The sequence below is a fragment of the Coregonus clupeaformis genome, chromosome 12 (genome assembly GCF_020615455.1).
Source record: "Coregonus clupeaformis isolate EN_2021a chromosome 12, ASM2061545v1, whole genome shotgun sequence".
In the NCBI taxonomy this organism is placed as follows: Eukaryota; Metazoa; Chordata; class Actinopteri; order Salmoniformes; family Salmonidae; genus Coregonus; species Coregonus clupeaformis.
Window position 1 is genome coordinate 9,921,315 of NC_059203.1, and position 22,750 is coordinate 9,944,064.

Below are 22,750 nucleotides of genomic sequence, written 5' to 3' on the forward strand. Positions count from 1 at the left end.
CATTTATGTTAACAGATTTTTTGTACACTCGCATGGCAAACATAGACTGAAATACAGAATTCTGGTTTGTGGAATAGAGAGGAGGGTGGGTGCTGTGTGGGTGGGAGGTTCTGTCTGTCACTTGTTCTCAACAGGCAGCCAGTCTCGGAGACTGCGAAGTCCAGGCACTGCTGCTCTCTTTGTTCTGAGTGTTTGCAGTGCTAGTGTTTTTAGTTCATCTGTGTATCTCACATATTATGTGCCCAGTATGATAGAGCACCATGACAATAACAGTAGCTGTAGATTATGTAATGAAAAGTTGGAAGGTGGTTGGTAATGGAGGACATCAGGTGGATCCACGTCTGGGTGTTAGGCAGAACTCCTAGGTCCTGTAGAACAGGAGCAGAGTTAAAGGGAACCGGGTAGGAGAATGGGACACACAGGTTACAGGTAGATCAGGTATGTAAAAATACAGTTATTAAATGATTTAATTTCAATTAAATGTTCGATTAGACATGCAATAAACTCTGGGGTGGTGATGATGATCACTGGAGTCATACACCTTAACAGTACCTACCTGGCAGCGGAGGTTACTTAACGTGACCCAGTGGCTAGCCTTTAGATTTACTATCTGGACAAACCCCTGGGCCAGTGTTGGTACTGCTGACGGCATGGCGATGCCGTCCACCTCCAGTCCGACACATGCCACCTGTGAGAAAATTGTATGGATTAGTGCAGTGTTTTAAATGGGAGATATGTACTTTTCAACTGTTTTTTAAGGTATAGCCTACTTCAAGCTGGTCCCCCTCCGACTCTGAGCACAGAGAATCAGACTGATCGGAACTCACTGGCTCTGGTGGATGGGATACCTCCTCTTCACCCCCTCCCTCCCATCTGGTTTGGACAGTCGATGGTCTAAAGTAATTTGGAGAGGTAAATTGAAGAGGTACATAACGGATGGTGACCCCAGCTAGGAGCGAAAGAGCAGTGAGGTTTCCCAGGTCTTGCCTTCCTTTCGTTCTTCTTCCTAACCAAGTAATTCACCTGGATGTCGAAGCACTTGGTCCCCTTCTTGATTCTCCTCTGGTAGCTCTCCTGTTTCTCCTGCGCCTTGTCGATGTACAGTCTCACCTTGATTGATAACAGAAATAAATGCAATTATATTTCATATTATTACAAATAAATATCTTACATATCTCTTGGAGGGCCAGAAAATAAATGAACAGCGGACAATCATTTTTACCTGGTCAAAAACCTCCACATCCTCCTCAGCCCGTGCCTGAAGATGGTCCTCGAAGGCGTTCTGATCTGGTTCGACAACTTCGAGCACATCAGGTGGAGTTTCAGTGATCTGAAAGTATGTTATACAAAAATAGCAATAGACAAAAAATTTTGAAAGACTACAGTATATGCAATAATTGTATATACAATTGCGTTGTTTACCTCAGTCAACAGCTGCGGCTCCCGTCCGTACAGCAGGTGATAGGGCGAGTACTTGGTGGAGGCCTGGACGCTGCTGTTGTGTGCAAAGAGAATTACATTCAGCTTGTCCTCCCACCATTCCTGGTACCCGTCAAGGGACTCGCCCATGGCAGTCTTGAGGGTCTGGTTGGTCCGTTCATCCAAACCTGGAGGAGGGGGTAGGAAAGTAAAAATTTAAACATTGTGTGCTCTCTGATATGACATTCATTGAAATCAAATAATTTCAGTATGATACCCATCATTTTGTATGATACCCATCAAGGACAAGACTGGCGAGGTCACCTCCAATGTAAGATATTGAAATATGTCTGATTATGTACCATGGAAAAACTAAAACAAATTTTGAAAAAAACATTGGTGACAGAATATAACCTATAACATCCGTACCTTGTTCCAGAGTTCACGACCTCGGTCATTCAAGATGACCTCAGGAGAACCGTGGGTGTTGAAGATGTCCATCATTGCCTTGGAGGTGACCTCGCCAGTCTTGTCCTTGATGGGTATCATACAAAATGAAAATACATTTTTGGTTCCAATTATCCTTTTTAATGGGTTACAGAATGGAATTTTAGAGTTAAGCACGCTCTCTTCCTTTACTGACCTTAATGGGTATTGCCTCCACCCACTTGGTAAAGTAATCGGTCGCCGTCAGACACCAGCTATTGCCATTCCTGGATTTCGTGAAGGGTCCGATGAGGTCCATCCCTAACATTTAAAGTGTTAGAGAGAAGATTACTTCATTCTTACCCATATCTGTGTCATACAGTATGCTGATTTTCATATTTGTAAGGATACTAACACACACACACACACACACATTCTATCATATTGAACTCTGCTGTGGTCAAATAAAGCAACCATTACAAAACAACTTATCAGGGCAAAATATGAATTGTGACACTTTTTGATGGGCTTCAACTACAGCGCCACGGTCTCCACCCCCTCAAACTTCTGGCAGGCTAGACAGGTACCGACCTTTAAGCACAGTGACAAATTTAAACATTGTGTGCTCTCTGATATGACATTCATTGAAATCAAATAATTTCAGATATAATATAATGTGATTGATAAACAAACGGTTATTTCACTTGCCCAGCTATCCACATCCTTGACAATCCCACGCCAGAAGATGCGTAGGTTGATTTTGGCAATCATGTGCTTCACTCCCAAATGACCAGCATGCATCTCGGTCAGCACGGCCTCTTTCTCTTCATTGAAAATCAACCTCCTGTGTGGCTGGGTATCCATCCCCCGTAGGTACATGTTATTGCCTAACAAGTTGAAAGACAAGAGTTGTCGAAATACTCAAGTCTAAGTAAATTTACACTGATTTCTCTCTGTGTTCCTCTTCCTCTCTCTTTCACTCTCTTCACACCTCTCTCTCTCCCTCTCTCACTTTCATAATTTCTTTCTCACTTTCTTCCTCTCTCCCCCCTCCCCACCTATATCTGTCTTGGCTAGACAGGTGTCTGTCTAGCCAAGACACCTAGTTAAGGGCAGTTGGAATTACCATAATTGCTTACACCTATCCATTTGATTGATCACGGTTAACTTATAGCTAGATACCAGTACCTCAATATGACAGACATATAACTAAATGTATAGCTAGCAACATGTAGATGACCAACTACAGTGGCTTGTGAAAGTATTCACCCCCTTGGCATTTTTCCTATTTTGTTGCCTTACAACCTGGAATTAAAATTGATTTTGGGGGGTTTGTATTATTTGATTTACACAACATGCCTACCACTTTGAAGATGCTTATATATTTTTTGTGAAACAAACAAGAAATAAGACCAAAAAACAGAAAACTTGAGCGTGCATAACTATTTACACCCCCCAAAATCAATACTTTTGTAAAGCCACCTTTTGCAGCAATTACAGCTGCAAGTCTCTTAGGGTATGTCTCTATAAGCTTGGCACATCTAGCCACTGGGATTTTTGCCCATTCTTCAAGGCAAAACTGCTCCAGCTCCTTCAAGTTGGATGGGTTCCACTGGTGTACACCAATCTTTAAGTCATACCACAGATTCTCAATTGGATTGAGGTCTGGGCTTTGACTAGGCCATTCCAAGACATTTAAATGTTTCCCATTAAACCACTCAAGTGTTGCTTTAGCAGTATGCTTAGGGTCATTGTCCTGCTGGAAGGTGAACCTCCGTCCCAGTCTCAAATCTTTGGAAGACTGAAACAGGTTTCCCTCAAGAATTTCCCTTTATTTAGCGGCATCCATAATTTCTTCAATTCTGACCAGTTTCCCAGTCCCTGCCAATGAAAAACATCCCCACAGCATGATGCTGCCACCACCATGCTTCACTGTGGGGATGGTGTTCTCGGGGTGATGAGAGGTGTTGGGTTTGCGCCAGACATAGCGTTGTCCTTGATGGCCAAAAAGCTCAATTTTAGTCTCATCTGACCAGAGTATCTTCTTCCATATGTTTGGGGAGTCTTCCACATGCCTTTTGGAGAACACCAAACGTGTTTGCTTATTTTTTTCTTTAAGCAATTGCTTTTTTCTGGCCACTCTTCCGTAAAGCCCAGCTCTGTGGAGTGTACGGCTTAAAATGGTCCTATGGACAGATACTCCAATCTCCGCTGTGGAGCTTTGCAGCTGCTTCAGGGTTATCTTTGGTCTCTTTGTTGCCTCTGATTAATGCCCTCCTTGCCTGGTCTGTGAGTTTTGTTGAGCGGCCCTTGCTTAGTGGTATTGCAGACTCTGGGGCCTTTCAGAACAGGTGTACATATACTGAGATCATGTGACAGATCATGTGACACTTAGATTGCACACAGGTGGACTTTATTTAACTAATTATGTGATTTCTGAAGGTAATTGGTTGCACCAGATCTTATTTAGGGGCTTCATAGCAAAGTGGGTGAATACATATGCACGCACCACTTTTCCGTTATTTATTTTCTATAATTATTTGAAACAAGTAATTTTTTTCATTTCACTTCACCAATTTGGACTATTTTGTGTATGTCCATTACATGAAATCCAAATAAAAATCAATTTAAATTACAGGTTGTAAGGCAACAAAATAGGACAAACGCCAAGGGGGATGAATACTTTTGCAAGGCACTGTAGATAGATGGAAAATGGTTGTTGAAAAATGGTTGTACATAGTTAAATCCTTACAGTTATCTAATAGAAGTTAACTGCTTAACGTTACCCTGAATTGTGAATTTCTCTGCCCCCTACGAATGTTGTGCCTCTTGTCGAGATCAGTGGCGCCTTCATAGAACTTTACTTAGTTGGAAAATCTCCTAGAGGGATGCCATTGAAGTGCAAGCTACATACAAACAGAAAGCTACAATAACAGTTAGCTAGCTAGCTAATGTTAGGTAAATAAAACTGTCTTGCTAGCTAGCTAGCTGACTAGGCAGGCTGTGGTAAATAAGTACAGTAGCTAGCAATGTAAATCTAAAAACAGCTTACATTATTTCTTCCTATTTAACAATATTTTCTTATATAAAGACAGATATATGGTAAAGAAAGAGTGTTCTCTTTCCAGTCTTTTTGGTCTTCTGAAGCAGTAGGTAGTCAGCAGGTAGTCACCATCAAAAACGCTGTCCTTTGAGAGCGATTCTGAGGTAATAATTTTGCGCAGACTGAGAGAGCGCTTATGAGGTGAAATAGAACTAGAACTGCCCACATCCTCCATCCTCTGCGACCACTAAGAGGTAAAATAAAGCCAAGCAACCAGCATAGCAACGGACGCTTTAGTTCATTATGTAGGCTGGTCAGAATTTAGCAAGTTCTAGCAACAGCCCTAGTAACGGAAGCTAGAACTCATCGAATCCCATTGTGATGCAGGGTAGGACACTTTTTGGCAGGGGAGGACACTTTTTGGCAGGGGAACACTATTTGGCATGACAGCCCCCAAAAGGCTAGGGCCGGCTCTGACTGCGTGTGGGTATGGATGTAGGTACGCTGACCCGCAAGCCACTGCGGCCCCTCATGATGAGTTTTGATTTTTTGTGGCCCCCACCCCATCAAAGTTGCCCATCCTTGTTCTAAACTTAACCCTAACCGTAACCTTAGCGAGCAGTTGCTTATCAACAGATAGTTTGTTGATAGTTGAATCTAGGCTATCCAAATAAAGTGCGATGTTGCCTCCTTCCACATAGACATTGTTAGTCTCTCAGCATGGAGTGAAGGATCTGCAGTATGACAGTGTGTAAATGGAAAGTTTAGCCTAGCTGCCTCCACAGATGACTACAGGGACTGAAAAGACAGTGACAATGGGATAGGGAGTGAACGGAAAGGGAGAAAATGAACAGAGGGATGAAAATAGAAACTGATAGACGAGAGAGAAAGAAATCTCCAGTTTAAACTCCAAGCAAATGGGGTATTGTACATTCCTTTAATTAGCAGCACAATCCAAAGAACATTAGTTTTCTAAATAGTCCTCAAATACATTGTGTGGATCTCTGCCTGGGCTGATAATGAGAGTGATTTAGGATATTGACTCCCCATGAGCTGGTTTGACTCCCTCATTCTCTCTGTTTGGGAGCAATGATCCCCTGCTCATCCTATTGCAGCCATGCCAAAATCTGAGAGGCCCAAATTGAGATGTGTGTCTAGCCTCACACACCATGCGCCTCATCAGCCCCTTCCAGGCTGCCTGGGAATCGGTCTGGTCATTGTCTGCTGAGGGGAAACGTTATCTGAGGTAAAAGGATCTTCCCTGTGTGAGTGCCAAAGTAGTTAACCTGGGAGAGAGACAGGGGGAAACCACCGGCTGTTAAAAGCAAATAAAAAAAACTGTTTTGTGTGTCTGACCTCTAGTATTGAGAGGAGGTTGGAAGAGCTGACTTGTAAGACTACACTCTGAGCTTAGTGTGGGCCACAGAACTAAGGCCTAGATTCAATCAGATCAAGCGTTAACCGGCGATAGCAGACACCCGCATAGCGGATGTTTTGCCAGTGTCAGGACTGCATTTGAGCCGTCAAATCATGAAGCCACACCTGCCCCACTCGTCTTCTTTCCGTCAATGGCCTTTGTTTTCCCTAACAATGGGCATCCACCATGGTCCTTCGTCTAGCTGAGCCTGGGTGGTCCAGGCAGGTCCAAGTGGGACCCTCCTCCAATGTAGAGCTGCAGCAGTCAGTAGCCAGAAGACATGCCTCGGAGCAGGCAGCATGGGCCTTGGAACCAGGAGAGGGAGCTTCTCTGATACAATCCTCTGTAAGTTGCAGCTCATCTGGTAAGGACTGATAGGGGAGGTGGAAAGAGACGGCAGTCTGACTCAGTGGGGGATGAGATAGGTTTCTGGTCCTGGCAGACATAGTGGTTTAACGATGATGCTATTTACAGATTCATTTGACTGTGTTTGATCTGAATTGTCCTCTATGAAGATAGACTTTTAGCAATATCATTGGTTGATACCTGACTTTTTCCTTTGCCTATTCGGCTATTTTAATATGTGAATCTATTATCAAAGCTTGAGATTTTAGGTATTTGAGCGACTGTCAGCTGTCAGCCACAGAGTCAAATGGAGCATGGGCTGGATGGGATTATTTGAGCAGAAGTGGTTTTATAAAGTTAGTGAACAGCCTGTCAGAGTGATGAGGTAGATCATGGGGACTAAGTGATTTGATACTGTATCTTGTCTGGTACATAATGTCCTTCTTAGCACTTTGCTGGTATGTCTCACACTGCTGGTATGAACTGCTAAAACCAAACCAACATATTCTGTTGGCTTTCGGTTATGGCTTTCACTACACAGCAGCAGGAGTTGGTTGGGCTTGATGCGCCAGGGCAGCTTATACACGACCCAAAGCCTGTCTGGCCTCACATGGTATGAGACAGTAATCCATCACCAGGAAGACAAAAAGCTAGGGAAGAGGACTAACAAGTCAACTCCAAAATCAGAAATGGTGGACGGTTGGGCATGGGGCTAGCAACCCAATCCCGTAAACCATTGTGCTACAGAAACCGCAACAAATGACAATTCTACAACTGGATGTGAAGATCTCCCAGAGTCCCAGACTTGTATGACCGCCATCAGTGAAAGCCTACAGGAAACTGGTGATGTGAAGATGGGAGCACTGAACACCAAAAACAAACTGCACGTTGGCTTATGGAATGTTCAAACAATGTTTGCATCCAGAAAGCTGGCACAGGTTACCAACGAAATGAGGAGATACAAGCTACAGATCCTGGGAGTGAGTGAAGCCAGGTGGACTAGCTCTGGTTCCACGAGAACCAGCACTGGAGAAACAGTACTACACTCTGGATGGGAGGACGGACAACATCGTGAAGGTGTCGCCATCATCCTACAGAAAGGGGTAGAGAAAACTCTAATGGAATGGAAACCGATCAGCAGCAGAATGATAACAGCCAGACTTAATGGACAACATACCAAACTAACAATAATCAAATTTTATGCGGCCACAAATGATGCCAAAGATGAAGAAAAATACATTTTCTATAACACCCTCCAATCTGAAGTAGAGAAGACACCTGCTCAAGACCTGCTCCTCATCATCGGAGACCTGAATGACAAGAGAACAATGGGGAAGCATGGCTATGGAGAGATGAATGACAACGGTGAGAGACTGGCAACATTCTGCGTCACAAATAACCTGGTGATTGGTGGCAGCCTGTTTCCCACAAGAAAATCCACAAGCTGACTTGGTACTCACCTAATGGAAGAGACAAGATCCAGATTGACCACCTGATGATCAACGGCAAGTGGAGAAGATCACTGAGGGATGTCAAGGTGCGAAGGGGGGCAGATGTTGCCAGTAACCACCATCTTGTGACAGCCGACATCAAACTAAAGCTGAAATGTTTAAGACCACTGACAAAAGGAACAACAAGATTTGATGTTGGCATGCTAAGGGACCAAACCGTCAAGAAAACCTTTGTAATGCAAAGTATCAAGCCCTTTCAAACCACACAGAAGAAGAAGATGAGGAGGCAACTGAGGGAAATATAGACAGGAAGTGGGAGAAATTGGTTAAATCTTACAGTGAAAGCAGCAAGAAAACTATAGGACACAGAAGAAGGCAACACAAGGAATGAATCACCCCAGAAACATGGGAAATGGTCGAGGAAAATAGAAATTAGAGGAGCAGTAAAGAAAAATCAACACACAAGTAAAAAGGCTAGTAAGAAGAGACAAAAGGGCCTACCTGGAGGAGCTGGCAAGTGCAGCTGAAAAAGTAGCAGCAAGCAACCATCAATGAACAGTATACAAAATCACTAACCTAATATGTGGCAGAAAATTCAAGTAAATACTAAAATCAAAGACAAGCAAGGCAATCTCCTGACTACAGAAAATGAACAGGAAGCAAGATGGACAGAACATATCAGAGAGGTTCTCAACAGAGGACCTCCTGTGGCTCCAATTAACACACCTGAAGCTGCTCCTGAAGATTTAGACATAAACAACAAGTCACTAAAGAATGGGAAGTCTCCAGGTCCTGATAGCCTCAATGCAGAGCTGTTCAAAATCGATCCAGTATTGGCGGCAAACATACTTTTCCCACTCTTCACTGACATCTGGATGAAGGGAAAGATACCTTCAGATTGGACCAAAGGGGTCATCATACAGGCACTTAAAAAGGGCACACTATCCGATTACAACAACTGGAGGTGCATCATACTTTTATCTGTTCCCAGCAAAATCTTTTGCAAGATTATCGTACAACAGATGTCTTCAGCAGTAGACAAAGTGTTTAGGAACGAACAAGTGGGTTTTAGGGGAGGAAGGAGCTGTACAGACCACATCTTTGCCCTCAGGAACATCATTTAGCAATGTAGTGAGTGGCAATGGAAACTCTACATCAACTTTATTGACTTCCAGAAGGCTTTTGACAGCATCCACCGCGAAAGCCTATGGAAGATCTTAAGAATTTATGGATCCCCACCCATGTTGTTAACATCATAAAACAGTTCTACAGCAACTTTTCATGCACTGTGGGAACGAGCAGCATGAACTTTGCTGTGAAGTCTGGAGTTCATCAAGGTTGTGTGATGTCAGCCTTACTCTTCAACCTGGCAATAGACTGGGTCATGCGGCGAACAACAGAAGATCAGGAAGGAGGAATACAATGGACCTTGTATTTTACTCTAGAAGACCTTGACTTTGCAGATGACCTGGCTCTTTTATCACACACCAACATCTACAAGACAAAACTGACAGAGTCCAGTCCTTTGGCCAGCAAGTTGGCCTGGTTATCAACTGCAGCAAGACAAAGGTAATGCCCATCAACATCAACACAGCAAAAGCAGTCAAAATCAAGGAACAGGACCTGGAGTTAACCCGCAGTTTTACTTACCTTGGGAGCACCGCATGCCATAATGGAGGCACCATCAAAAACATCTGCACCAGAGTCAATAAAGCAAGAGCAATTTTTACAAAGTTCTGGAAATCTGGACAATATAGCACAAATACAAAACCTTACCTTGGGGGCGGCTTGTAGCTTAGTGGTTAAGAGGGTTGTGCCTGTAACCGAAAGGTCGCCGGTTCTAATCCCCGAGCAGACTAGGTGAAAAATCTGTTGATGTGCCCTTGAGCAAGGCACTTAACCCTAATTGCTCCTGTAAGTTGCTCTGGATAAGAGCATCTGCTAAATGACATAAAATAAATATACCAGAGCTGTACTGACAACTCTCCTTTATGGTTCAGAATGCTGGAAAATAACAGAAGCAGACCTGAAAAAACAAGATACCTTTCACACAATTTGTCTCTGGAGAATCATGGACATCTTCTGGCCAAACACAATATCAAACACCAACCTCCTTAGACAAACGAAGCAGGAAGCCATGGATGCCATACTCAAGAGATGCCACTGGAGCTGGATTGGACACGTACTGAGAAAGAGTACAGACTCTATCCCAAGTATAGCTGTCCATTGGACTCCAGAGAGCAGACGTGAGAGGGGGAGGCCCACGACAACGTGGCGGAGGACAATCAAGACCGAGCTTCAACAACATCAGCAGAGCTGGAGAAGATGGCCAGAGACAGACAGAATGGAGTGGCTTTGTTGCTGCCCTATGCGCCAGTCGGTGCGACAGGGATGAGTGAGTGACTTAGCACTTCACGTCATGATTCCCGGCCACTCCATACACCCACTGCACTCTAGTCACTCATATGAACATTGCCCTTTTATCAAGGAGTCACAGTGAGAGGAATGCTAAGTGAACCAATAACTAACAGCTTGGATGGACATGCTTCTCCGTCTCCCTTGTTAAAGTTAGAGAAAGAGTGAGAGAAAGGAGAGAGAGAGGGAAAGAGAGAGAGTATGTGCATGTGGTGTGTGTGTACATGTGAGAGTGAGTGAGGAAAGAGAGAGAGAGAGGGATGGAGAGGAAAATAAAGAGAGAGGGAGTATATGTGTGAGAGGAAGGGAGGGGGAGCCTTCCACAGCATCATATGGCAGGAGAGGCTGAGCTCCGACAGCTGGTGTTAGAGCACTACGACTGAGTCAGACAGAGAGGTAAAGTGAGAGAAGGAAAGAGAGAAGCGAAAGACCACTCTGTGAAGCAAGGAAGTAAAAGGGGGAGGGAGAAACTAAGAGCAGGTGAGAGACGGAGAGAGCGAGAAGGAGAGAAATAGGTGTCTCCAGCACTTTCCATCAGCGGTCTCCTGGCTAGGTTCTGCTGCATAGAGCAGTGCTGATCTTCCACTGATGTCTTCATCCCATGCTGGACCCTGCCTCTGTACTCTGCACTCTGCTCGCTCTGCTCACGCCCTGATGCCTAGAGTAAGTAACTCTGCTTTCATTGTGCATTAGCTGCTGCAGTTGATTTGATTGCCTCCTGTCTGTTTGTGTTCTGGCTGGCTGGACTGGCTGGTTAAGCTCCGGTAACTATAATGTGTGTGTGTGTGGCTAGATGACCAGTGGAGTGGGGCAGTGAGAGAGGACGACAGAACCATTAACTCTAGCTATTGTTAGCTATAAGAAGGCAGGGGATTACTGAGCATGTTGGTGTAGTAGAGTGGTTGTATACATGATAACAATCCAGGAATCTGATAGTGCTTGGATTCATGGTTTTATGTCTGTAGGCTACGTTTGCAATCCTGATGAGATAACAATTTGTGTCAGAGACACATTCAATACTTTTGGATGTAAATGTTTATATTCTCACTGTCTTGATTATGCTTTTACTATTATGCTTTGATACCTTATTCATTAAGTACATGTTGGTATGATACTTTATAATATAAGCACTCCTCAACAGACTTGATTTTGCTGCTGAAGTTAATCACTAGATCAAATTGAATTTTTACTGCATCTTGAACCATGGTATCCATCTCTTGGTTGCACCAATAATCAGTGAATATTTGCCCTCCACATTGCAGGCTTATCAATGTATTTATACAGTATGACTGGTATGGATTATACCCAACTGGGAACATTGGACTGAGGATATTGAGCCATTGTCTTGGCGCAAACATGTTCTCGCTCGCTTTCTTTTCCTGCTCTCTCTCTCTCTTTCTCTCTCTCTCACTCTCCCGCTCTCTCTCTATCGTCTTTCTCTTTCACTCTGTCAAGAGGTGAGGTGTATGTGGGGTGGAAGTCAGGCGCAGGACACCGAGGCTCAGTCCAACAGAGTTTACTCAAATAATCCAACAAGGAAACGGTAAACAAACTGCCTCGAAAAACACAGAGGCGAGCATTACGCACAATGCGTAAAACACTAAAACAGAAAACAAGAAACGAAACACGCAGCACTACGACAGGCGAACAACAACACACAATCCTACTAAGCAAACAGACAGAACTTATAGGACAGGTGATCAATAAACAATTGGACACAGGTGTGACAGACAGACAAAAGCAATCACACACAGAACAAAGATCGGTGGCAGCTAGTACTCCGGGGACGGCGACCGCCGACGCCTGCTCGTACAAGGAGGAGGAGCAGCCTCGGCAGAATCCGTGACACACTCTTTCGCTGCAGCTCAGGGACTAGAGAAATGAATGTCGTTCCATTTTGTTGCAATACATGCAAACCTGTCCAGTTCATTTGTATTTCCAGGTGTACCCTAATTTGCATTTTCTTATCAGAGCCCATGACCCAGCAGTACTGTGAGGAGGAAGGCTGTCCAGGTTTAAAATGCTCTCCCTGACTGGAAGTTTCCACGGTCGGTGTGGGACACACAAACAAACACGCACACATAGAATTCATGGTAGTGGCATCTTAATCAGTTGTGATTGAAGGTTGGTGACCTCTTGTCCTCTTTGGACAGCTGTATTATATAATGGTTGCATAACTCTCATTCTCTGATTCAGTTTCCCAGATTAGCCCTGCACCAGGAAATTCCCTCTGTCTGCCAATCACTCCTCCGTTAGAGTATTTTAACTGAGGCACGCATGGATGACCACCAGCACCAATCACCTGTTTCACACTGTTTTCTGTCAGTTAGGCCAGTGTCACTATTAAATAAAAATAGTTTTTACATTGTTATATTAGATTACTGTACTAGACTGTACTGTACTATATTAGTAGTACTAACTCGAGGTGCACAAAACCATTGATCTGGACTTGGTGTTTCAGTGTATTTTTTAGAACATTCATAGTATGGTAGGTGTCCCGGTACTGTCACGAATTCAGCGGAGGCTGCCCCTCCTCCTTGCTCGGGCAGGTTTCGGCGTTCGTCGTCACCGGCTTACTAGCCACTACCGCTCCATTTATCATCACTCCATTTGTCTTGTCTTGTTTTGTCAATCACACACACCTGGTACTCATTCCCTCAATAGTCTGTGTATAAGTGTTCCCTCTGTCCCTTGTCCTTTGTGAGTGATTGTTCATTGTGAGAGTGAGTAGCTCGGTTGAGCTACTCTTTCCTTGTATGTAGCCAAGGTGGATTTTTCCCTTGTGCTAGTTTCGTTTTGACGCTTGCTGCGCTTTATTCATGTACACTGAATAAACTCTGGATTTCTGTGTTTTACCTCCTGCGCCTGACTCCGTCATTCACACCTCATCACAGGTAATTGGTATTGTGATGTGACACATATAGGATAGTATTGATGCTGTCATCAGTCACACTGTGAGACCATCATCTCTTATCTCTGTCAAACTCACCCTCCGTTAAAATTCACCCTTAGTGAGATGATGATACACTCCCTGTATGTGTGCGTTGTTAGGTGGCTTTTAAGCTGCGATTGACAGGCACGCACACGCACGCACACACACATTCTGCTCCTGTGGTCAGAGCCATTAAGCAGGCTTTGTGTGTTCCTGGGGTGAGGTGACAGGTTTCAGGCTGATCCCTCTAATCGCTCCGTACCTGTAGTGACTCCCTGTGTATTAGTGTCTGGGCCTTACCCAGCCGCTATCTAAACCAGACTAATACCTGATGCCAACGTGTTGTGCTGTTGTTGGTTGGCATAAGCACAGCAAGGCCCTGCTTTTTAATGGGACGGTATTATGACGGGCATGCTTTGGTTTAGAAAAGCATTTGACATGAGCTCTCCGACGTCTTTCTACTGTGTTTTCATATTGAATATATTAAATAATTCTAGTAAAGGAGCGTTTCTGTCTAGGCCTGCCTAGTGAGACATAGAAACTGACAACCACTTTCAGCATCTCTGAAAATACTATAGAGCCAAAATGAAAGAAGCAAGCAAACAAAGAGCATCATTACCGCCGTAATAGGGTCAACCTACAGTTGAAGTCAGAAGTTTACATACACTTAGGTTGGAGTCATTAAAACTCGTTTTTCAACCACTCCACTAATTTCTTGTTAACAAACTATAGTTTTGGCAAGTCAGTTAGGACATCTACTTTGTGCATGACACAAGTCATTTTTCCAACAATTGTTTATGGACAGATTATTTCACTGTATCACAATTTCAGTAGGTCAGAAGTAAGTTGACTGTGCCTTTAAACAGCTTGGGAAATTCCAGAACATAATGTCATGGCTTTAGAAGCTTCTGATTGGCTAATTGACATCATTTGAGTCAATTGGAGGTGTACCTGTGGATGTTTTTCAAGGCCTACCTTCAAACTCTGTGCCTCTTTGCTTGATATCATGGGGAAATCAAAAGAAATCAGCCAAGACCTCAGAAAAAAATGTGTAGACCTCCACAAGTCTGGTTCATCCTTGGGAGCAATTTCCAAACGCCTGAAGGTACCACGTTCATCTGTACAAACAATAGTACGCAAGTATAAACACCATGGGACCACGCAGCCGTCATACCGCTCAGGAAGGAGACGCGTTCTGTCTCCTAGAGATGTACGTACTTTGGTGCGAAAAGTGCAAATCAATCCCAGAACAGCAAAGGACCTTGTGAAGATGCTGGAGGAAACAGGTACAAATGTATCTATATCCACAGTAAAACGAGTCCTATATCGACATAACCTGAAAGGCCGCTCAGTAAGAAAGAAGCCACTGCTCCCAAACCGCCATAAAAAAGCCAGACTACGGTTTGCAACTACACATGGGGACAAAGATCGTACTTTTTGGAGAAATGTCCTCTGGTCTGATGAAACAAAATTACCATCGTTATGTTTGGAGGAAAAAGGTGGACGCTTGCAAGCCGAAGAACACCATCCCAACCGTGAAGCACGGGGGTGGCAGCATCATGCTGTGGGGGTGCTTTGCTGCAGGAGGGACTGGTGCACTTCACAAAATAGATGGCATCATGAGGAAGGAAAATGATGTGGATATATTGAAGCAACATGTCAAGACAGCAGTCAGGAAGTTAAAGCTTGGTCGCAAATGGGTCTTCCAAATGGACAATGACCCCAAGCATACTTCCAAAATTGTGGCAAAATGGCTTAAGGACAACAAAGTCAAGGTATTGGAGTGGCCATCACAAAGCCCTGACCTCAATCCTATAGACAATGTGTGGGCAGAACTGAAAATGCGTGTGTGAGCAAGGAGGCCTACAAACCTGACTCAGTTACACCAGCTTTGTCAGGAGGAATGGGCCAAAATTCACCTAACTTATTGTGGGAAGCTTGTGGAAGGCTACCCGAAATGTTTGACCCAAGTTAAACAATTTAAAGGCAATGTTACCAAATACTAATTGAGTGTATGTAAACTTCTGACCCACTGAGAATGTGATGAAAGAAATAAATCATTCTCTCTGCAATTATTCTGACATTTCACATTCTTTATATAAAGTGGTGATCCTAACTGACCTAAGACAGGGCATTTCTACTAGGATTAAATGTCAGGAATTGTGAAAAACTGAGTTTAAATGTATTTGGCTAAGGTGTATGTAAACTTCTGACTTCAACTGTATGTTATAAGAACTACTGTTCTTCCATAAAATCTCTTGGATGTCCTCTGTTTACACATTTACATAGGACAATGTGAATCACCAATGCATTCTACACATGTTCACTTCTGGCAAGTTTCTTCACTGCCCCCTAATTTTGGCAACGAATGAAATGGCCTAGACATTAGTAGATCATATTCTGGCCCAAAAAGATCAGACTACAGCAAGTATGATCATCAATCATTATCTAATGCATCATTTACACTACATAGGCTGTAGGTTACCTGTTGTTAATCAGTAGCCTACAGTTTGTCTGACTGAAAATGATTTATCCATCGCGCCCATGTTGGACAGAGGTGTGAATGGTATCAAGGAAAGACGTAAAGGAAAGGGTTGCATTGTATAAGTAAGTAGCCTTGCACAAGCCTTAGCTTGTGCGAGCCGGAACGGCTCATAGGATCAACTCCTGTTTCTGTAGCGTGAGGCAGCTTGATGTACAAGTACACCCCCTGGACAGGACACGAGTCTATCGCATTGCCTCACCGCCAATCTATCTTCTTAATGCTGAGTGCCAAGCAGTGACACACCAGGTCCCATTTTTGACAGTATGACTCGGCCTACTCAGAACGGCAGCTATATCAGAATGTATCTAGCAAACACTTTGCATGAAAAGCAGTTCATTTAGTAAGCCAATCAAAAAGATTATGCATTGAAATCTACCTAGGTCGCACCTAACCTTCTGATCTTTGCAGCAGCTTGCTCTCACATCGTCTTGGCACAACACAGACAGCTGTACCACAGATTATCCATTATATTGACCAGATACTCAAGTGGCCACTTATACAATTAAAATAGCAAGGTAGTCGGGAAGAAGCAAGATCAGGTGGGACCATTCTAGCCAATGAGAGGGCAGATACGCATGTGAACAAGAGGAACAACTCCGATATAATGTGTTTTTTCTCAAAGTTGCCGGGATGTCACGTGTCCTACGTATATCAGTACACTCGTAACAACCTAAGCATTACGAAACTTCTATTAGATCAAATAAGCCTCACGTAGCATACACATTTTTGTTGACCAAATTTGACACGCCCTCATTGACCTCCATACAAAAAGTATTCGCTTGATGAGTGAAAAAAAAAAAAAAAAGCCACTTGCTGGAGAAGAAGATTTTGCCCACAGTTATCCCTCTTGCTTTGCCTATCCTCTCTGGCTGTACACATCCCATCTTGCATATTTCCCTCTTCTTGATTCCTAGACAAGACCAAGCTAATGTTAGCCATTCTAGCCAAGAAAAGCTAGTTAGCTAGTTACTTGAGTAGAGACTTCAGCCACAGTTTCTAAATCAGCTATAACTAGCTAGATACCAAAAAATATATCTACAGTAGTTTAATAGCTAGCTAGCTAGCAAAATAACATGAATGTGTGACACTCTGGCTCCATGGACTTTGATTATTGAGCCAGGGTTGTTCATTTTCTTTTGGGTGTATTTCTATGTTGGTTTCTAGGTGTTCATTTCTATGTTGTGGTGGTTCTTGATTGTTCATGTGACTCCCAATCGGAGGTAACGAGTGACAGCTGTCGGCTCGTTATCTCTGATTGGGAGCCATATTTAAACTGTTTGTGTTCTCATGAGGGTTGTGGGTTTTTGTTCCGTGTTCAGTCGTGTACTGTTGGACTTCACGTTTCGTCAGTGTTTATTGTTTTGGTTAGTGTACTTTATCTTAATAAAGTCATGTTCACTCAACGCGCTGCGCTTTGGTCTACTCATTCGTCAGACGACCGTGACAGAAAAACCCACCATAGAAGGACCAAGCAGCGTGTCCAGGAGCAAGACAGCTGGACATGGGAGGAAGCGCCTGGTAAGGAGATCGAGAGGCTGGCGATGGCCCAGGTGGGCAAATCGTGGTCCTGGGAGGACATGCTCGGGGGCAAGGGACCTTGGGGGAAGATCAAGGCCCTGGCGAGAGAGGAGCAACGGCGTCAGCAGGGCCATCATCGTTGGAAGGACGAGAGGCAACCCCAAAAAGTTTTTGGGGGGGGGCACATGGCTTGGGCGGCTGGGCAGCAGGAGGCTGCTACAGGGAGACGTGGAGAGAAGGCTATCGGATTACGGGAGCCATTGGCGAGTAGAGGGAGGGAAGTTGTTGTGGCACGGCGTGAGAGACTGAAGTGTGTTACCAGTCCGGTCCGGCCCGTTCCTGATCCCCAGTTAAGGCCAGTGGTGTGTGTTCCCGGTACGGACCGGCCTGTTCCTACTCCACGCACCAGGTCCACGATGTGCGTCGCCAGCCCAGCTCTGCCTGTTCCTGCTCCACGCACCAGGGATATGGTGCGCTTCGCCAGCCCGGCCCGGCCTGTTCCGGCCACTCGCACCAGGGATACGGTGCGCGTCGCCAGCCCAGCCCGGCCTGTTCCTGCTCCACGCACCAGGGATATGGTGCGCTTCGCCAGCCCGGCCCGGCCTGTTCCGGCCACTCGCACCAGGGGATACGGTGCGCGTCGCCAGCCCAGCCCGGCCTGTTCCTGCTCCACGCACCAGGGATACGGTGCGCTCGCCAGCCCGGCCCGGCCTGTTCCGGCCACTCGCACCAGGGATACGGTGCGCGTCGCCAGCCCAGCCCGGCCTGTTCCTGCTCCACGCACCATAAAAGCCCTGAGATGCGTGTCCTCAGCCTGGGACCACCAGTTCCGGCACCACGCATCAGGCCTACGGTGCGTCCCCAGGGCCCAGCATGCCCTGTTCCTTCTCCCCGCACTAGCCCTGAGATGCGTGTCCTCAGCCCGGTACCTCCAGTTCCGGCACCACGCACCAGGCCTACGGTGCGCCTCAGACGGCCAGAATCTGCCGTCTGCCCAACGGGGCCTGAACTGCCCGTTGCCCAACGGCGCCTGAACTGCCCGTCTGCCCAACGGTGCCTGAACTGCCCGTCTGCCCAACGGCGCTTGAACTACCCGTCTGCCCCTACGGCGCTAAAGCCGCCCGTCTGTACTGAGCCTGCAAAGCCGCCCGTCTGCCATGAGCCTTCAGAGCCGTCCGCCAGATCGGAGCCGCTAGAGCCTTCCGCCAGACAGGAGCCGCTAGAGCCTTCCGCCAGACAGGATCAGCCAGAGCCGTCTGCCAGACAGGATCAGCCAGAGCCTTCCGCCAGACAGGATCAGCCAGAGCCTTCCGCCAGACAGGATCAGCCAGAGCCTTCCGCCAGCTATGAGCAGCCAGATCCGTCAGCCAGCCATGAGCAGCCAGAGCCTTCCGCCAGCCATGAGCAGCCAGATCCGTCAGCCAGCCATGAGCAGCCAGATCCGTCAGCCAGCCATGAGCAGCCAGATCCGTCAGCCAGCCATGAGCTGTCCAGCCAGGATCCGCCAGAGCTGTCCAGCCAGGATCCGCCAGAGCCGTCCAGCCAGGATCCGCCAGAGCCGTCCAGCCAGGATCCGCCAGAGCCGTCCAGCCAGGATTCGCCAGAGCCGTCCAGCCAGGATCCGCCAGAGCCGTCCAGCCAGGATCCGCCAGAGCCGTCCAGCCAGGATCCGCCAGCCAGCCAGGATCTGCCAGAGCCAGCCAGCCAGGATCCGCCATTTAGTCTGGTGCTGCCCCTTAGTCTGGTGCTGCCCCTTAGTCTGGTGCTGCCCCTTCTCCTGGTGCTGCCCCTTATCCTGGTGCTGCCCCTTAGTCCGGTGCTGCCCCTTAGTCCGGTGCTGCCCCTTAGTCTGGTGCTGCCCCTTAGTCTGGTGCTGCCCCTTAGTCTGGTGCTGCCCCTTATCCTGGTGCTGCCCCTTCTCCTGGTGCTGCCCCTTAGCCCGGTGCTGCCCCTTAGTCCGGTGCTGCCCCTTAGCCCGGTGCTGCCCCTTAGCCCGGTGCTGCCCCTTAGTCCGGTGCTGCCCCTGAGTCCGGTGATGCCTCTTAGTCCAGTGCTGCCCCTTAATCCTGTGGGGTTTAGTTGGGGGGTGGTCATTTGGAGGAGGCTACGTAAGCGGGTAGTGACTATGGTGGGGTGGGGACCACGACCAGTGCCAGAGCCGCCACCATGGACAGACGCCCACCCAGACCCTCCCCTAGACTGTATGCTGGTGCGCCCGGAGTTCGCACCTTTAGGGGGGGTACTGTGACACTCTGGCTCCATGGACTTTGATTATTGAGCCAGGGTTGTTCATTTTCTTTTGGGTGTATTTCTATGTTGGTTTCTAGGTGTTCATTTCTATGTTGTGGTGGTTCTTGATTGTTCATGTGACTCCCAATCGGAGGTAACGAGTGACAGCTGTCGGCTCGTTATCTCTGATTGGGAGCCATATTTAAACTGTTTGTGTTCTCATGAGGGTTGTGGGTTTTTGTTCCATGTACAGTCATTTGTCACTGTGGACTTCACTATCGTCATTCGTTTATTTGTTTTCGTGGTTGCTTTGATTAAATAAAGTCATCATGTTCACTCAACGCGCTGCGTATTGGTCCGCTTCCTCAGACGATCGTGACAGAATGGCTAAAGCTAATTCACTAGCTAGCTAACATTCGCTAACTAATGGATTTGAGCTGTCCAATTAATTAATTCACTCACGTGTTATTGATGTGTTCAATAACATTAGCTAAATAGTAATTACATCTTCAAACCTGACATCACATTTTGATAATATGCACCGAGTGTAGAACAACTTTGCGACAGACAAGTAGATAGCTAGTTTCCAGTGTTACAGGAAGTAGGCGGACTGGCTAATCGGAATGTGGAAGTGCTGCCAAAAGTGGGCGTAGCTAAAGGCTATAGAGTAGATTGAGAAATGTATTCATACACCTCTGCTCCAGTTCAACAGTGTATTGTCAGTGATGTTCAGTGGTGTGCACTGAGGGATGCAGCAGGGTTAATGGGCAGGGAACCCTTCAGAGTAGAGCTGCAATTTGCAGATAAAGTATTTCTGAGAAACAAGACCACTTTGTAAATAGGCTTGTTGAACCTCCAAACCACCCCCTGTGCCATGTGATGGAAATGTGTGTGTGTCTGTGTGTGCATGCGTGTGTGTGTGTGTGCATACGGGGCGTGTTCATGCATACGACCGTATGTGCTGTGAGTGTGTGTGTGTGGGGGGGGGATTTACATATTAGCTAGTTTACATACCTTCCCATGCCAACCAGAGATGGGTTGTTGTGACAATCCTTACTCCTTAACCCTTTAACCCTATAATTCTCAACTGGCTGGTAGAGCATGTTTTGACAATGGATTTAGAAGTGGATATGAAAAACATCTTCACTTGAACTTGATTGGTCAACTCCCCCAGCACTCCTGCATCAATTTACACTGCTCAAAAAAATAAAGGGAACACTTAAACAACACAATGTAACTCCAAGTCAATCACACTTCTGTGAAATCAAACTGTCCACTTAGGAAGCAACACTGATTGACAATACATTTCACATGCTGTTGTGCAAATGGAATAGACAACAGGTGGAAATTATAGGCAATTAGCAAGACACCCCCAATAAAGGACTGGTTTTGCAGTTGGTGACCACAGACCACTTCTCAGTTCCTATGCTTCCTGGCTGATGTTTTGGTCACTTTTGAATGCTGGCGGTGCTTTCACTCTAGTGGTAGCATGAGACGGAGTCTACAACCCACACAAGTGGCTCAGATAGTGCAGCTCATCCAGGATGGCACATCAATGCGAGCTGTGGCAAGAAGGTTTGCTGTGTCTGTCAGCGTAGTGTCCAGCGCATGGAGGCGCTACCAGGAGACAGGCCAGTACATCAGGAGACGTGGAGGAGGCCGTAGGAGGGCAACAACCCAGCAGCAGGACTGCTACCTCCGCCTTTGTGCAAGGAGGAGCAGGAGGAGCACTGCCAGAGCCCTGCAAAATGACCTCTAGCAGGCCACAAATGTGCATGTGTCTGCTCAAACGGTCAGAAACAGACTCCATGAGGGTGGTATGAGGGCCCGACGTCCACAGGTGGGGGGTTGTGCTTACAGCCCAACACCGTGCAGGACGTTTGGCATTTGCCAGAGAACACCAAGATTGGCAAATTCGCCACTGGCGCCCTGTGCTCTTCACAGATGAAAGCAGGTTCACACTGAGCACGTGACAGACGTGACAGAGTCTGGAGACGCCGTGGAGAACGTTCTGCTGCCTGCAACATCCTCCAGCATGACCGGTTTGGCGGTGGGTCAGTCATGGTGTGGGGTGGCATTTCTTTGGGGGGCCGCACAGCCCTCCATGTGCTCGTCAGAGGTAGCCTGACTGCCATTAGGTACCGAGATGAGATCCTCAGACCCCTTGTGAGACCATATGCTGGTGCGGTTGGCCCTGGGTTCCTCCTAATGCAAGACATTGCTAGACCTCATGTGGCTGGAGTGTGTCAGCAGTTCCTGCAAGAGGAAGGCATTGATGCTATGGACTGGCCCGCCCGTTCCCCAGACCTGAATCCAATTGAGCACATCTGGGACATCATGTCTCGCTCCATCCAGGTCTGGGAGGAGATCCCTCAGGAGACCATCCGCCACCTCATCAGGAGCATGCCCAGGCATTGTAGGGAGGTCATACAGGCACATGGAGGCCACACACACTACCAAGCCTCATTTTGACTTGTTTTAAGGACATTACATCAAAGTTGGATCAGCCTGTAGTGTGGTTTTACACTTTAATTTTGAGGGTGACTCCAAATCCAGACCTCCATGGGTTGATACATTTGATTTCCATTGATAATTTCTGTGTGATTTTGTTGTCAGCTGTCATGAGCCCTCTCACTCCACCGGGTTACCACCTTAATTTGCTTCCACTCTGCTCACCTCCCTCTCTCTACTCAGCCTAACTAGCTCCACCTGTCCCTGCTCTGCTCGGCTCTAATTACTCTGCCAGCTGCGCTGCATTACCCACTAACCTCTCCCAGTATTTAAGGCCCTGTCTTTCAGCTCTCCGGTGTCAGATCGTCTGCAAAGCTCACACCCGGAACCTGTTTGCTCGCGCTTCTGGCTCACCCTGGTTTTGTGACCCCGGACCTGCCTGTTTTTTGGATACTCTTCTGCCTCAGGAGATCCAGACCTGCTTCTGCCATTACGACTCCTGACTACTCTTCAATCCCGGTAACTCTGACCAGCCTTCTGCCTTGCTACTACGTATTTT

The 22,750-nt window shown here is 46.4% G+C and overlaps 1 protein-coding gene across 2 annotated transcripts in view; it reads left to right on the plus strand.

Annotated features, from left to right (window-relative positions):
- Positions 1-22,750, plus strand: part of LOC121577746 (rap1 GTPase-activating protein 1) — a 202,286-nt gene that overhangs the window by 111,768 nt on the left and 67,768 nt on the right. The window contains exon 1 of one of the 2 annotated variants that reach the window (XM_041891600.2): positions 10,870-11,179. The exons of the other annotated variant lie outside the window; for it this stretch is intronic. The gene's annotated coding sequence lies outside the window, so the exon portion shown is untranslated. Of the gene's footprint in view, positions 1-10,869; positions 11,180-22,750 lie in introns of those variants that run through there. 2 annotated transcript variants of the gene reach the window in all.